The following is a 17,446-nucleotide window of genomic DNA, read 5'->3' as shown; positions in this document are numbered from 1 at the left end:
TCAAATGCTTTCTGTGCCTCTAAAACATATAAGTGAGACATTCGGGCAAGGTAAACCCAGCCAGTGAGTCAACTGCTTCAGGGTAGAAAAGCAAAATTATTCTTATCAGCACATGCTTAAAGTTTAAACTACATAAGACAAGACAGAATTGTGAATTAGAAATCTTACTTAATTGGTAGAACTCTCCTGACTTTGTAGTTCTATATTTATAGTCTATTTTAATGTCTTCTTTAAATTTTAGAATTAACCTGAATATTCTTTAATTTCAAATAAATATTACCAGTTAAAATGGGAAACCATTTTCTGATAGTAGAATTATTATTGGACAGGGAACTAGAGAGTGGGCATTTTATTTCTGTTTTAGACCAATCTGAGACCTTGGGGAATATCATTTAGCTCATCTGTATCTTATGAAGTTATTTAATGTGAGGGGCTTTGATTAGGTCTATACTCCCCAGTGTTTCATGAAATACTAGTCCCTTAAGAATCAAAGGCAATAAAAGCTTTCATGTTCAAATTTATCTGGAAAACTCAACATACTATATTACCATCTTGTAGAATCATATGTACTCTGGTGCTTTTAAAGGCTCTGAGAAGACCCACAAGGGATCTTTTTTTTTTTTCCCTAAATCAAACAAATCTTGTTTAATGTTACCTAATCCAGCATTTTTTAAATTTGACAAGAGTACCGCTTTTCAACATAAGACCTACTTTAGTCCAATAGAAGTAATGTTTTAAGGAATACACTTTACAAAGCTTTAAACTAGGCGATCTCTGCTTTGTTAACATTTCTTAGATAGATAGATAAATGCAAAATTATAAAGCAGTGGCACAAAAGGTTACAGATAAGGCTGAATATCACATATATTACCATATTTTCATGAATATTTTATAAATAGATATACCTTTAACATTTGTAATTATCTAATTATCACAATAACCAAATTGTTATTATACATGGTGTACATGGTAAATTATCATGGAATATGGTCTTTGAGAATGTCATTTTTCCACTGGAGGGGTGAAGGCAAGTACTGCAAAGTTACAAACACCCATAATTATGACTTATAAACTTGCAGTATTATCATTAGATTTATGAAAGAAAATGGCTTTTGCATGATAATTCTATCTTGTGTTATATGTTAGCTTCAGCCATTTTCACTACCTAATTGGCAGAGAAAGAAATGCTTATATGATTATGATGAAATCTGTTTTTATCAAATTTGATTTACAGAGTCTTGGCAATGGTCATTTCATGAGGTGTGGCTATCTCTGCTCACTATGACTCAGTTACAGTTATATATTTCATATATATTTGTACTACTATGAATAACTCAAAGGTTTGACTGCTTCAAGCATATTCTGTCTAATCCAGCTTTAATACTTGTTACATCTTATATATTATCTGCCATTTGTGATGGGAAAACTCTCTAATTCAGAGTTTAAAGCATTAAATGAGGGAAGCTTGTTATTTGCTAAACCACAAATTAAATTCATTATCTTTTAAACCAGTCAAGGTTTCCCAGTAGTAACTAGTTTACCAGAGTATATTAAACACTTTAAGGATTGGCATTAACTATTTGGGGCCACAAGGGTACCACTTTGTGTACTGAAGCAATAACTAATTAAAAGAGTTAATTCGTTTTTTAAGAGTGCTTCATTTTCTCCTAACATATAGCATAGACACTGGAAGTATCTGGTTCAATATTTTCTAAAGTTCACCCTTTTATTCCATTTGTAATTTGGGGTTCTGTAGGCACTAAGAGGCAGTGACATTCAAGCAGAAAATCTTTAAAGGAAAACAAACTTCCTTAGCTCATTGACCTTTCTCTCATTTGATGAGCATTTGGACATTTTACATTCTGAAAGTCAAAAGTAAATCTCTTTTTATATTTATTTTTAGTCCAAATGTGCAAGTCCAATAATCTGTGCTAAATGTGCTCAGGGAATTTTTTCTCTCTACCAACACTATTTCTAAATATAGTACGTTCTCATTCTCTTCCATTTTAGGACACATACAATTAATTATCAAAATAAATGAACTACCTTTATCATTTAGTTGTATCATTAACATTTAATACTAATGATTAATTTAACATGATGAAAGGATCTATTTTGTAGGATCTTATTTGATGTGATGTAACAATTCATCTTGTGCAATATTTAAGATATAATTATTTGAGAATGTTGTCAATATAATGTATTTTTGATGCTGGTCTTGTAGTTTCTCTCTCTTTATATATATATATACATCTCTATCAATTTATATCTATGATATGTAATCTGTAGGTATACATACATAAAACCTTGTGGAGACAAAAACGTGACATACTAAAATGCACAAAGAAAATGCCTTTACTTTACTCTTAATCTCTATTCTGCATTATCTTATCCATGACATGTCATTTTTATGACACAACCCTGATTTTGCCACTCCTGTCTTGAAAAACATTGAAAATCTCAAATTTGTTATAATGCATTAGATTAGCCTAATAGTCAAAAATCTTTATCATCTAGTCCCAACACACATTTCTAAGTATACTTCTACCACAGTCCACTCTATATTGTATGCTCCATCCCAAGTGAAGTACTGGATGACTCACACTTTTCCAAAATTATCCTGGATTCTCTGACTGGTGACTTTTTAAGACATCTCGTATGCTTGAAATTCCTAATTCGTACTTTATATTTAAACTTTTGGTAAAAACATTACCCATTTTTCAAGCTAATTTTACAATGTCTTATCCATGAAGCTCTGTTAGATTCCCTAAGCTGAAAGTAATATGTACCTCATGTCAATATCTATGGTACACTCGGGTTCCCTTTTGCCTTTATTACAAATAGTATTTTTGGTCATTATGTAGGTGCTCTCTTTATTTCTCCTACCATATATTAACCTTCTTATGAGTAGGTACAATATTTTTTGTTTCTGCTTTTCCCATATCAACATGTGTGCTGTTTAATACATAGTGTGTTTTTAATAACTGAATGCATTGTTTATATTATTAATGAGCATTGGCTATGGAGGTATGGAATAATAACCATTACATCTCCAAAGAATTTACATTTATATGAATAATTGAACTATTAATTTATTAATATAATTTTTAGGATAGTCAATTAGAGTTCTTGATACAAAGATAATATGTATTAAGCTATAGGATATGTGTAAAGTGAGAGAGAGGAGAGGGTAACTATTAAGCAATTTTCAAGAGAATGCCATAATCAAAACCAAAATAAAATAAACAAAAATCTACTCATGGTATAATTGAATTTTGTATAAGTTATGATAATTTTGGACTCCATTAATTTTTGAATACTAAAGTATCTAAAATATGAAGCCCATTACTCTGATACAGGTATACATGCTTCATGCCTGATTATAAACTGTAAGGTATACAATAAAATCTATTATCTGACAGTTCCCAAAGTGTTTTCGTTTGATATGTGCCCTAATTTTATTGTCATTGGCCAGATATTGTTTTAGAGTTAAAGCTTTATTAAGCAAACTTGAGCTCTTTTGGACCAAATTTATTTATTTTTTAAAATTCATTTTAGAATCGAGTCAAAAAGCTAGGTTTACTAGAATTTTACTATTACATTAAAACATTTAGAACATGTACTAAATGATACATTTCTATAAACTGGTTTCCTGCCTTAGGTTTAAGTGTATTATCTGCTCTGAGTTGATTTTTGTGAGTTGTCTGAGGTGCAGATCTTGTTTCAGTCTTCTATATGTGGCTATCCAATTTTCTGAGCAGTATTTATTGAATAGGGATAATTTCCCCTGGTGCATGTTTTTGTCTGCTTTGTCAAAGATCAGATGGCTATCTGAGGATGGTATTATATCTGCGTTCTCAGTTCTGTTCCATTAGTCTACATCTCTGTTTTTGTGCCAGTCCACACTATTTTGGTTACTATAGCTTGGTAGTATATCTTGAAGTCTGGTAAATTGATGCTTATCATTTTTTTTTCTTTGCTTAAAGTTACTTGAGCTATGAGGGGTATTCTCTGGTTCCATAGGAAGCATAGAATTATTTTTTCTAGATCTGCAAAAATTGATGTTGGTATTTTAATAAAGTTTGCATTGAATCTGTAGATAACTTTGGATAGTATAGATATTTTAACAATGTTGATTCTGCTGATCCATGAGCATGGTATGGTTTTCCATCTGATTATATCATATGCTGTTTCCTTCCTAAGTGTTTCTCTTCCTTTCCGAGTCAATTTAGCTTTTAAGCTTGTCAATTTTGTTGATCATGTCAAAGATCACACCATTGTGTTGATTTTTCTTTATTGTTTTACTATACTCTATTTTTTTTTGTTTATTTCTCCTATAATATTTGTTTCCTTCTTTCTGCTAGTTTAGTTTAGTTTGTTCTTTTTCTAATTACTTAAGGTATAAATTTAGGTTATTAATTTGAGTTTGCTGATTTCAAGACTTTCTTCTTGTAAGCTGTAAGCATTTACAGATATTTGTTTCAGTGCTAGTTTCACTGCATTTCATACATTTTGGTACACTTGTGTTTTCATTTTCATTTGTTTCATAATATTTCCTAGCTTCCATTTTGAATTCTTCTTTGACCCAATGGTTGATTAGGAGTGTGTTGTTTAATTTCCACATAGTTTTTGAGTTTTCAACATTCCTCCTGTTATTGATTTTCAGTTTCATTTCATTGCAATTGGAAAAGATGCTGTGCATGATTTAAAACTTTGAAAAGTTTTTAAGAGACTTGTTTTGTGGCCTAATATATGGTTTATCCTTGAGAGTATGCCATGTGTACTTGAGAAAAAATGTGTATTATTGTGTTCTTAGAGTGTTCTATATATGTCTGTAAGGTCCAATTGGACAACAGTGTGGTTCAAGTCTTTTATTTTCTTATTTCCTTACATCTGGTTGTTCCATTCATTTTTGACATTGGGTTATTAAAGTCTCCTCCTATTATTCTAGAACTTTTTATCCCTTGAATTCTGACAATGTTTTCTTCATATATTTAAGGGATCTTATGTTTTGTTAGAAGGCACCTTGACTAGGTCATTTCTGTAAAAGGGGACTGATTATAGCTCTGATACTAGAAGAAATTAATGTGAATGATAAATATATTGTTTACATAGGTTTTCTAAAGAGTAAATGAAGACTATGCTCTTACTGCATGAATTCAAAAAGACATCTTCCACAATAAAGCACACACAAAAAAAGGATATTTGAAAACATAATGTATTATCTTCAACTATAACTTTGCACAAAATACACTGACATTGTTCTAAGGGCTCTTTCATCTACTGACACTGCAAAGAGTTAAGAAAGAGAGTTTAATTCCAATAAATAGGAATTTTAATATTTTTTTTTACTTTGTATGTATTCATGGGGTATAAGTGAAATTTTGAAACATTGATATATTGCACTGTGGTGAAACCAGGGTCTTCAATGCATCCATCATTGGAGCAATGAAGATTGTTCCCTCCAAGTAACCCCCTATCCAATCCCACTCCTTTTACGACTCTCCTTTTCTCCAACCCTATAAGTCTTCACTGTTCATCATTCCACACTCTACTTTGATTTGTACAGATTATGTAGCTCCTACTTATTAGTGAGTACATATGGCATTTGTCTTTCTATATCTGAGTTATTTCACTTAAGATAATGGCACCTAGTTCTAAACATGTTCATTCTACAAAAGACATAGTTTCATTCTTTTTTATGGCTAAATAATATTCTATTGTGTAAATGCACTGTGTTTTTTATCCAATCTGCCATTAATGCACACTGAGGTTGATTCAATATTTATGCAGTTGTGAATAATGCTGCAGTAAACATGAGTGCAGTTATATTTTTGATATAATTATATATTTTCCTTTGAGTAGATACCCAGCGGTAGGATTTCTGGATTGTATGGTACTTCAATTTTTGCTTCTTTGTGAAATGTCCATATGGTATGCTTCTTTCAGTCTTTGTGTAATAGCCATTCTGTTTTTTGTAAGATGATATATCATTGGAGTTTTAATTTGTGTTTGTCTGATGATTAGTGATGTTGAACATCTTTTCAGAAGCTTGTTGGCCATTAGTATTTCCTTTTTGGAAAAAATGTCTATGCTCTGAGTTTTTTTTAAATTTCAGGATATGATAAATATGATATGGGTATAAATACTTTGGTTACATATATTGCCTTTGTACTCCCCAAATCCAGAGCTACAAGTGTTCCCAAACATGAGACAACATGCATCATACCCATTATGTGTGAATTTACCCATCCCCTACTCACCCATCCCACCTGCCTGAATTAGCATTCCATAAGTGGAATTAGCATTCCATAATGCTAATTCCATAAGTGCACATAAGTGTTGATCAATTAGTACCAATTTAATGGTGAGTAGATATGGTGCTTGTTTTTCCATACCTGTAATACTTCACTTTGAGGAATGGGCTCCATATCCATCCAGAAAAGTAAAAGGGTATTAGTTAATCATTTTTATAGTAGAGTAGTACTCCATGGTATACATATACCCCATTTTATTATTCAACAGAAGTACTGATGGACATAGGCTTTTTCCACATCTTTGCAATTACGAATTTTGCTGCTATGAACATCTGAGTGCAGATGACATTTTTTTTAAATGCCTTTATTTTACTTTGGGCAAATACCCAATAGTGGAATTGCTAGATCAAATAAGAGTTCTACTTTGAGTTCATTGTGTATCTCCATATTAATTTCCATAGAGATTATACTACTTGCAGTCCCACCAGCAGTGTCTAAGTGTTCCCATCTCTGCACATCCACGCCAACATTTGCTGTTCGGGGATGTATTGATAAAAGCTATTCTTATTTGAGTTAAGTGTTATGTCATTGTGCTTTTGATTTGAATTTCCGTGATGATTAAAAATGTTGATCATTTTTTTCACATGTTTGTTAGCCATTAGTCTGTCTTCTTTTGAAAAGTTCCTGTTAATATCCTTTGCCAAATTCTTAACGGAGTTGTTTGATTTTGTCTTGCTAATATTCCTGAGTTTTATGTACATTCTAATTATCAACCCTTTATATCATGTGTAGCATGTGAATATTTTCTACAATTCTGTAGGTTGTCTATTCACTCAAAGATAGTTTTCTTGCCTGTACAGAAGCTTTTTAATTCGATCAGATCCCATTTATTTATTTTTGTTATTGCTGTGATTGCCTTTAGGGTTTTTGTCATAAATTCTTTGCATGGGCTGCTGATATCTTTGAGAGTTTTTCCAACATTTTCTTCTACAATTCTTAAGGTTTTCTGCCTTAGGTGTAAGTCTCTTGTCCATTGTGAGTTGATTTTTGTGAGAGGTGACAGGTGTGTTATCCTCCATCAGTGTTCTACATGTGGCTATCTAAATGCCCGGCACCATTTATTGAATATGGATTCTTTATCCCAGTGTATGTTTTTGTCTGCTTTGTCAAAGACCAGATTGAAATCTGAGGATGGTTTTATATTTGGGTTCTCAGTTGTGTTCCATTTGTCTATGTTTCTGTTTTGTGCTACTAAAATGCTGTTTTGGTTACTATTCTTTTGTAGTATAGCCGGTAGTCTGGTAAATCAATGACTTCCAATTTGTTCTTTTAGGTTAAGATTTCTTTTGCTTTATGGGGTCTTCTCTGGTTCCATATGAAGCATAGAATTATTTTTTCTAGATCATTGAATAAGGATGTTAGTATTTAATAGGGATTGCATTGAATCTGTAGATCACTTTGGGTAATATAGATATTTTAAGAATGTTGATTCTGTTAATCCATGAGCATGGCATAGTTGTCCATCTAGGTATGTCCTCTGCTATTGGTATTTCCTTCCTCAGTGTTTCATAGTGCTTCCTGTGGAGGTCTTTTGCCTCCTTTGTTTAATATATTCCTATATACTTTATTTTCTTTGTCACTCTTGTGAAAGTTATAGAGTTTTCGATTTGGTTTGCAGATTAATTGTTGTTGGCTTATATGAATTTTACTGATTTGTTTACATTGATTTTGTAACCTGAGATTTTGCTGAATTTGTTCATCAATTCCAGTAGTCTCATCACAGAATCTTTAGGTTTTTCTATATGTAAGATCATATCATCAGCAAAGAGCAATAATATGACTTCTTCTGCCCTCATTTGATGCCCTTGATTTCCTTTCCTTGTCTGTTTGCTCTGGGTGGGAATTCCAGCACTATGTTGAACAGAAACGCTGACAGAGGTCAACCTTGTCTACTTCCAGTTCTAAGCGGGAATGTTTTCAATTTTTCTCCATACAGTATGACTTTGGCTGTAGATTTTTCATACATTGCTTCTATCATTTTGAGACAAATACCATCTATGCATTATTGGTTAAGCATTCTTACCATAAAAGGGTGATGAATTTGTTGAATGATTTTTCTGCATCTACTGAGAGAATCATATGATCTTTGTTGTTACTTCCATTTATGTGGCTTATTACATTTATAAAGTTGAGTATGTTGAACTATCCCTGCATTACTGAGATGAAGCCCATTGGGCCTAATGGGCTATTTTTTTGATAAGCACCTGAAGTCATTTTGCTAGGATTTTATTGAAAATTTTTGAATCTATATTCATAAGAGATATTCTGTAGATTTATTTTTTTGTTGAGTTCTTTCCTGGCTTTGGTATCAGGGTGATGTTAGCTTTGTAAAACATGTTTGGGAGGAGTCCTTACTTGTTGATGTTGTGGAAAAATTTCTGTAAGATAGGCACCAGTTCTTCTTTATAGATATGGTAAAATTTGGGTGAGAAACCACCTGGTGTGGGTCTTTTTATTTTAAGAAGGTTATTTATTGTTTCATCAAATTTGGTAATTGATATAGGTATGCTCAGGAATTCTATTTGTTCCTGATTGAGCCTAGGGAGGCAGTGTGTTTCTAAGTACTTGTCCATTACCTCGGATTTGCTTTCAATGTTACCTGTGTACAGATTTTCATAATATTCTTAACTGATATTTTGTATTTCTGTTGTAATTTTGTCCTTTATCATTCCTAATTGAGCTTATAAGTGCCCATTGTTTTCTGCTTCTAACCAGAAGTAAGAAGCAGAAGTTACAAGCACTTCTCATTTATACTAGTGAGAAGTGTGTCAATTCTGCTAATCTTCTCAAAAAAAACAACATTTTCTTTTATTAACTTTTCATATATTTTTTTTGTTATTGATTATTTTTTAATTCTGCTCTAATCTTGATTATTTTTTTTCTTTTTTTATTTCGGCATAATATGGGTACAGATTTTAAGGTTTCAATAAATGCCCTTTCAGCCCTCACCTCACAAGTCTGAGTTTCCAGCATGACCATCCCCCAGATGGTGCACATCTCACTCATTATGTATATATATATACCCGCACCCCTCCCTCCTCCCCCTAGCCAAGCACCCTATTTTTGTTGTACCTATGTGTCCACTTAGGTACTACTCAATACGAGTTTGCTGGTGAATATATATGGTGCTTTTTTTTCCTTTCTTGGAATACTTCACTTAGTAATATGGATTCCAGCTCTAACCAGGAAAATATAAGATGTGCTATATCACCATTGTTTCTTAGAGCTGAATAGTACTCCATGGTATACATATACCACATTTTATTAATCCATTCTTTGATTGATGGGCACTTGGGCTGTTTCCACAGCCTTGCAATTATGAATTGTGCTGCTATAAACATTCAAGTGCAGGTGTCTGTTTTATAGAGTATCATTGGATCTTTTGGGTAGATGCCCAGCAATGGGATTGCTGGATCAAATGGTAGATTCACTTGTATCGCTTTAAGGTATCTCCATATTGCTTTCCACAGAGGTTGAACTAGTTTGCAGTCCCACCAGCAGTGTAGGAGTTTACCTGTCTCTCCACATCCACACCAGCATTTGTTATTTGGAGACTTTTTGATAAAGACCATTCTCACTGGAGTTAAGTGATATCTCATTGCAGTTTTTATTTGCATTTCTCTGATGATTAGAGATGATGAGTATTTTTTTCATATGTTTGTTGGCCATTCTTCTGTCTTCTTTAGAAAAGTTACTGGTCAAGTCCTTTTCCCACTTTTTAATAGGGTTATTTGATTTTTTTTCTTGCTGATTTTCGTGAGTTCTAAGTGTATTCTAGTTATGAGCCCTTTATCGGATATGAAGGATGCAAAAATGTACTGCCATTCTGTACGTTGTCTGTTTATTTTCATGACTATTTCTTTGGCTGTGCAGAAGCTTTGTGGTTTCATAATGTCCCATTTATTTATTTTTGTTGCTGCTTTCAGTGCCTTTGGGGACTTCTTCATAAACTCTTTGCCTAGGCCGATGTCTAGGAGAGTGTTTATACCATTTTCCTCTAGAATTCTAATAGTTTCATACCTTAGGTTTAAGTCTGTTATCCAGCATGAGTTGATTTTTGTCAGAGGTGAAAGGGGTGGGTCTTGCTTTAGCCTTCTACAAGTGGCTATCCAGTTTTCCCAACACCATTTATTGAAAAAGAGATTCTTTTCCCCAGGGTATGTTTTTGTCTGCTTTGTCAAAGATGAGATGGCTATATGAGTATGGTTTTATATCAGGATTCTCAGATCTATTCCACTGGTCAATATTCCTATTTTTATGCCAATACCAGATTGTTTTAATTACTACAGATTTGTAGTATAGTTTGATATCTGGCATATTAATATATCCCATTTTGTTTTTGTTGCCTAGAATTGCTCTTGATATTTGGGGTCTTCCTTGGTTCCATACAAAACATAAAATTATTTTTTCTATATCTGTGAATAATGCTGATGGGATTTTAATTGGTATTGCATTGAATCTGTAGATCAGTTTGGGTAGTATAGACATTTTAATGATGTTGAGTCTGCCAATCCACGTGCATGGAATCGATTTCCATCTGTTTACATCCTCTGCTATTGCCTTCCTCAGTGTTTCATTGTTCTCCCTGTAGAGGTCTTTTATCTCCTTGGTTAAGTATACTCCTAGGTACTTTAATTACTTTGTTGCTATTGTGAAGGGTATTGAGTCTTTAATTTGGTTCTCAATTTGATTGTTGTTGGTGTATACGAATGCGTCTGATTTCTGTGTATTGATTTTGTATCCTGAGACTTTACTAAATTCATTTCTCAGTTCCAGGAGTTTCTTGGTTGAATCTTTGGTGATTTCTACATATAGTATCAAATCATCAGCAAAAGCAAACAGTGAAAGTTTGATCTCTTCTGCCCCTATTTGAATACCTTTAATTCCACTTTCCTGTCTGATTGCTGTAGCCAGGACTACCAGCACTATGTGAATAGACGTGTAGATAGTGGGCAGCCTTGTCTGGTTCCAGTTCTAAGTGGGAATGCTTTCAGTTTTTCCCCATTCACTGTGATGTTGGCTATGGGTCTGTCATATATGGCTTGTATCATTTTTAGTTATGTCCCTTCTATGCCTATTTTCTTAAGTGTTCGTATCATGAAAGGGTGTTGAATTTTGCCAAAAGCTTTTTCTGCATCTATTGAAAGAATCATGTAGTCTTTGTTTTAGCTTCTGTTTATGTGGTGAATTGCATTTATAGATTTACATATGTTGAACCATCCCTGCATCCCTGGGATGAAGCCCACTTGGTCGTGATGGATTGTTTTTGATAAGCGTCTGGATTCGGTTAGCTAAGATATTGTTGAAAATTTTTGCATCTATATTCACTAGGGATATTGGTCTGTAGTTTTCTTTTTTTGTTGCATCCTTTCCTGGTTTTTGTATCAGAGCAATATTCGCTTCATAAAAGGTGTCAGGGAGGTTAACGTTCTTCTCATTGTTGTGGAATAGTTTCTGTAAGATATGTACTAGTTCTTCTTTGTAAGTGTGGTAAAATTCGGGTGTGAAACCATCTGGACTGGGAATTTTCTTTTTAGGGAGATTTTTAATTGCTTTTTCTATTTCAGCTCTTGAGATTGGTCTGTTCAGGGAATCTACTTCTTCCTGGTTGAGCCTAAGGAGGCTGTGTGTTTCTAGAAATTTGTTCATTTCTTCCACATTTTCCAATTTGTGTGAATAAAGATTTTTGTGGTACTCATAAATAGTATCTTGAATCTCTTTGGGATCAGTTGTGATATCTCCTTTTTTGTTCCTGATGGAGCTTATTAGAGATTTCTCTTTTCTGCTCTTCGTTAGCTTAGCCAGTGGTGTGTCAATTTCTTTTTATTTTTTCAAAGAACCAGCTTTTTGTTTTATTAATCTCCTGAATAGCTTCCCTGTTTTCAATAGTTGAGTTCTGATTTGATCTTGTTGATTTCACTTCTTCTGCTTGGTTTGGGGCTTGTCTGTTCTTTCTTTCCAGCTCTTTGAGTCGTTTCATTATATTGTCTATTTGTGATCTTTTTGTCTTTTGGTTATAGGCTTTTATGGAGATAAACTTTCCTCTCAGAACTTCTTTAGCTGTGTCCCAGAGGATATGATAACTTGTCTCTCTATTGTCATTTTCTTAATAGAATTTTTTTATTTCCATCTTGATTTCTTCATTTATGAAGTAAACATTTAGTAGGAGGTTGTTTAATGTTCATGTTTTTGTGTAGAAATGTGAATTTCTGTTACGGATGATTTCTACTTTTATACCACTGTGATCTGAGAAGATACATGGTGTGATTTCTATTTTTAAAAATTTCTTGAGGTTTACTTTGTGTCCTAGGATATGGTCAATATTAGAGAATGTCCAGTGTGCTGATGAGAAGAATGTATATTCAGTGGATTTTGAGTAGAATCTTCTGTAAATGTCAATCAGACCCAATTGTTCTAGAGTTTTTTTTCAGTCCATTATTTCTTTATTAATTTTCTGTTTGGAGGATCTATCTTGTGCCATCAGTGGGATGTTGAAATCTCTGGTGATTATGGAGTTGCTTTTAATCCATTTGCTTAGCTCCAGTAAGGTTTGTTTTATGAATTTGGGTGCCCCTAGGTTGCATTCATATATATTTAAAATTGTTATCTCTTCTCGTTGAACTGTGCCCTTCACCATTATATAATGACCCTCTTTGTCTTTCACTACTTTTGTTGCTTTAAAAAGTAATTCGTCTGAAATTAGAACTTCCATGCCAGCCTTCTTTTGGCTTCTATTTTCTTGGAATACTGATCTTCACACTTTTATTTTTAGTCTATATACATTCTTGCAGGTTAGATGTGTTTCCTGAAGACAGCATATACGTGGCCTGTATTTTCTTATCCATTCAGCCAGCCTATGTCTCTTGAGTGGAGAGTTTAAGCCATTTACATTTATTGACAGAACTGATATGTAAGATAGATTACTGTTCATTCTGTTGGGTGGATGTTGTTTCTGTGATTTCTGTCTTGAGCCATTGTAATATCTGGCTTTTAATCTTTGGGTTTTGGTTGTTTTTATATTCGTGGGTTATTATTATGATGTTCCGTGCATAACGCTGTTTTGAGTACTTCTTGTAGGGCTGGTCTTGTCTTGGTGAATTCTCTGAGCCTTGGCTTGTCTGAGAATGTCTTTATTTCTCCTTCATATATGAAGCTTAGTTTTGCAGTGAATAATATTCTAAGCTGGGCATTGTTTTGAGAATGGGGCCCCAGTCTCTCCTTCCTTGTAAAGTCTCATTAGAGAAGTCTGGTGTTATTCGAATTGGCTTTCCCTTGTATGTTACTTGCTTCTTTCATCTTACAGCACTTAGAAGGGCCTCTTTTGTTGATATTTTGGTCAGTCTGATGACTGCATGTCGTGGCATCTTCTTGTTTGTATTGAATCTCCCAGGGGTCCTCTGAGCTTCTTGAACTTGTATATCAAGATTTTGAGCAAGGTCTGGGAAATGTTCCTCTATTATATCTTCAAATAGCTTGTCCAACCCTTGAGTGTTGTCTTCTTCCCCTTCTTGTAACCCTATGACCCTCACATTAGGTTTCTTCACATAATCCCACATCTCTTGTAAGCTTTGCTCTTTTCTCTTGTTTCTCTGCTCTATTTCTGTGACTGATTTATTTAATTGGAGGATGTTATCTTCAATCTCTGAGATTCTTTCTTCTGTTTGATCTACCCTGTTCTTGAGACTTTCCACTATATTTTGTAGTTTCCTGAATTGATTCTTCATTTCCAGGAGTTCAGTTAAACTTTTCTTTATTGTGTCTACTTCTTTAGTGAACTTTGTTTCCAGATCCTGGAGGCTTTTTGTGGTTTCTTTGTGTTGGTTATTGAGTTGTTCTTGCAGGTCGGTTAGTGTTCTTATGATCCACATAAGAAATTCCTCTTCTGTCATTTTGGTTGCCTGATTTTGGTTGGTGCCCATTTCTAGGGGGCTGGGGCTCCTCTTTGGGGGTCTGTTTTTCGTTTGATTCTTCATATTTCCTGAGTTCCTTCGCTGATTTCTTCCCATGTCGATCAGTTGTTGTTTCTTTTCTTTAGGTTTTTGTTTGGGTATTCACATGCCTTGTTTAGTTTCTGAGCCGGTAGATGGTGTCTGTGGGTAAGATTCGACCACTCCCTGTATAATGAGGCAGTAGGTGTCGTGAAAAGGGTGTGCAAGATGCTCTCCCTGTCAGTAGGTGGCGCTTGCTTGGAGGAACATGCTATGCTGTTATTTTTATGTCCTGTTATCAGCTCTTGTTCCTGTAGAGAGAACTCTAGTGCCTCAGGTGGTGCGTGGAGCCCTGGGACTTCCATGTGTATCCTTTTTTCCCCTTCAGTGAGGGCTAGTCTAGGAGAGAGTCTGGGCAGAGCTGGGTTGGGTAAGCCTGCCCTCAGGCAACACCAATTTCATTAGCAGGGGTCAAAGTTCTGTTCTCTGCTTTCAGGAAAAGTTGACAGGGAGGGGCTGGAATGGCCTGGCTCAGTCAGAGAGTCTGATGTGGGGTGGGGCTGTCTGAGACTCACAGTCTGGAGCGGGCCTGGCTTCTTTCCACTGTCCCCAACTCTGCAGCTACTCCTGGGCCTCTGCCAACAGGCCAGACCACATGCCACCAGGCCTCCCCTGCCTGTGATGCCGGCAGGGAGGTTCCCTACACAGGAACGCCACCTCAGCTGGGTGCACAGCCTCCCTTTGGAGGGAGGGTTGCCCTCTAGGATGCTGATCTGCCCCTGAAATCACACACACCTCAGTAGGCTGTTGACAAATATCCCTTCTATGCCCCAGGCAATGCGAGGCCTTGGTGCACGGGATGTGGTCTGCAGGTCTGACCTCTGGGTCCCAGAGTTCAAACTGTATCCCCACCAGGGAGAGCAGTGCCAGTCCAAATTCACCCACAGGGAGCCCACGCTCGGTCTATGTCTCTCAACCTCAGAGTCTGCCCCATTCTCCTGGGATCACCGTGCCAGCAGGACCTGGGAGGGCTGGCGGGTAGGGAGCTCACAGTCTGAGTTCCCCTTAGTCAGCTGTAGGGCCCCAAAGAAAAGGTCTCATTCCCTGTAGGTGCCTCCAGCTGATGCTTATATTGTCTCTCTGTCTCTCTGGGCAGCCGCAGGTCGAGTCGGGGGAGGGGAGGAGGAGGCAATATGGAGTCTGCCTCGCAGCTGGGGTCTGTGCACTTGGAGGTTCCCTGAGGGAGTTGGGAGCCTGGTGCCATGTCCGCTACTGGCTTACGGCTCACTGGCAGTGGCCGTTGCTGATCTGGTGTCCGCAGGTCTCTGCACTCACTGGGGAGCCCACCAGCAGTCCAGGATGCAGAGTAGGGGAAACGACCATTCCACCTACACTTCCCGCTGGTCTCCGGGCTACTTCGGGGATTCCAGCCTCTCCAGTATTGTTTTTAATTGTAAAAACCGGCCTGTGGGACTCCAAAGCTGGAAGCCGCCTCTAGGGGCCCTTAGATTCATTCCATTGGATTCGTTCCCTTGCGGCTTGAGTCCAGCGCCACAGTCCCTTTATTATTTTTTTTTCTGATGCTGGGATTGGGATTTGTTTGCTCTTCCTTTTCTAGTTCTTTGAGATGACTTATTAAATTATTTATTTGTAATTTTTCTTAGTTGTGGATGTAGGCATTTATTTATTTAATTTCAAGAAAATAAGAGAGTACACATATTTTGGTACATTTTATATCTTTGCCTCTACCTCACTAGGGTTAGAGGTATGTCCTTCCCCTCCACAATGCTCAACACATCCCTCAGATGTGGATCTCCCCCCTCAAATTCCTGGGGAGGGATTTTGAGCACCATAGTTTTAATTTGAGCCATGTGAGCATATAGTTTTAATCAGTCAGTACCAATTTGATGGCAAATACATTTGGAGCCCATTTTCCTCGTCTTGTGTTGCCTCACTTTGGTTAATGGGCTTAAGATTAATCCAGGATAGTATAAGCAGTGCTAGCTCACTGTCATCTTCAGGGTTGAGTAATATTCCATTGTAAACATACACCAAATTTTAATAATCAACTCATGAATTGTTGGACACTTGGGTTGTTTCTACATCCTAGCAATAGTGAATTGTGCTGCCATAAACATTTGGGTGCAGATGTCTTTATTATAGAATGTCTTATGCTTTTTGGTTAGATGCCTAATAATGCTATTGCTGGATCGAATGGTATTTCTATTTTTAGCTCTTTGTGGTATCTCCAAATTCATTTCCACAAAGGTTCCAGATAATTTGCAGTCCCACTAGCAGTGTAAGAGTGTTCCTGTCTCTCTGCAACCTCGCCAGCATTTGTTGTTTTGCAATTTTTTGATAGAAGCCAATCTCACTGGGGTTAGGTGATATCTCATTGTGGTTTTGATTTGCATTTCTCTAACGATTAGAGATGTTGAGCATTTTTTTTGTTTGTTTGCTGGCCATTATTCTGTCTTCTTTGGAAAAGTTTCTGTTCATTTCCATTGCCCATATCTTGATGGGGTTGTTTCATTTTTTTTCTTGTTAATTCTTTTGAGCTCTAGATAGACTCTTGTTATCAGACCTTTATGAGAAGTGTGGAGATTAAATATTTCCCCCCATTCTCTAGGTTGTCTATTTGTTCTAATGATAGTTTTCTTGGCTGTGGAGAAGCTTTTTAATTTGATCAGATCCCATTTTTTTCTTTTTGTTGCTGTAGTGATTGCTGTGGGGGTTTTCTTCAAGAACTCTTTTCCTTGGCTTGATGTCTGAAAGGATCTTCCCAACATATTCTTCTACAATTCTTAAGGTTTCATGCCTTAGGTTTAAGTCTGTTATCCATCTTGTGTGGATTTTTATGAGAGGTATGAGGTAGGGATCCTGATTCATTCTTCTGCATGTAGCTATCCAGTTTTCCCAGCACCAATTATTGAAGAGATTCTTTTCTCCAATGTATATTTTTGTCTGCTTTATCCAAGTTATGTTACAATATGCAGATGCTTTCATCTCAGGATTCTAAGTCCTGTTCCAAAAATCTATTCCTCTGTTCTTGTGCCAATAATAGGTTGATTTAATTATTATTGCTTGATAGCACAGCTTGAAATCAGGAAGACTGATGCCTTCTAGTTTGTTCTTTTTAGTCAAGATTGCTTTGGCCATATGAGGTTTTTTCTGGTCCATACAAAGTGAATATTTTTTCTA

The sequence above is a fragment of the Microcebus murinus genome, chromosome X (genome assembly GCF_040939455.1).
Source record: "Microcebus murinus isolate Inina chromosome X, M.murinus_Inina_mat1.0, whole genome shotgun sequence".
NCBI lineage: Eukaryota > Metazoa > Chordata > Mammalia > Primates > Cheirogaleidae > Microcebus > Microcebus murinus.
Note: the sequence above shows the minus strand (reverse complement) of the source record.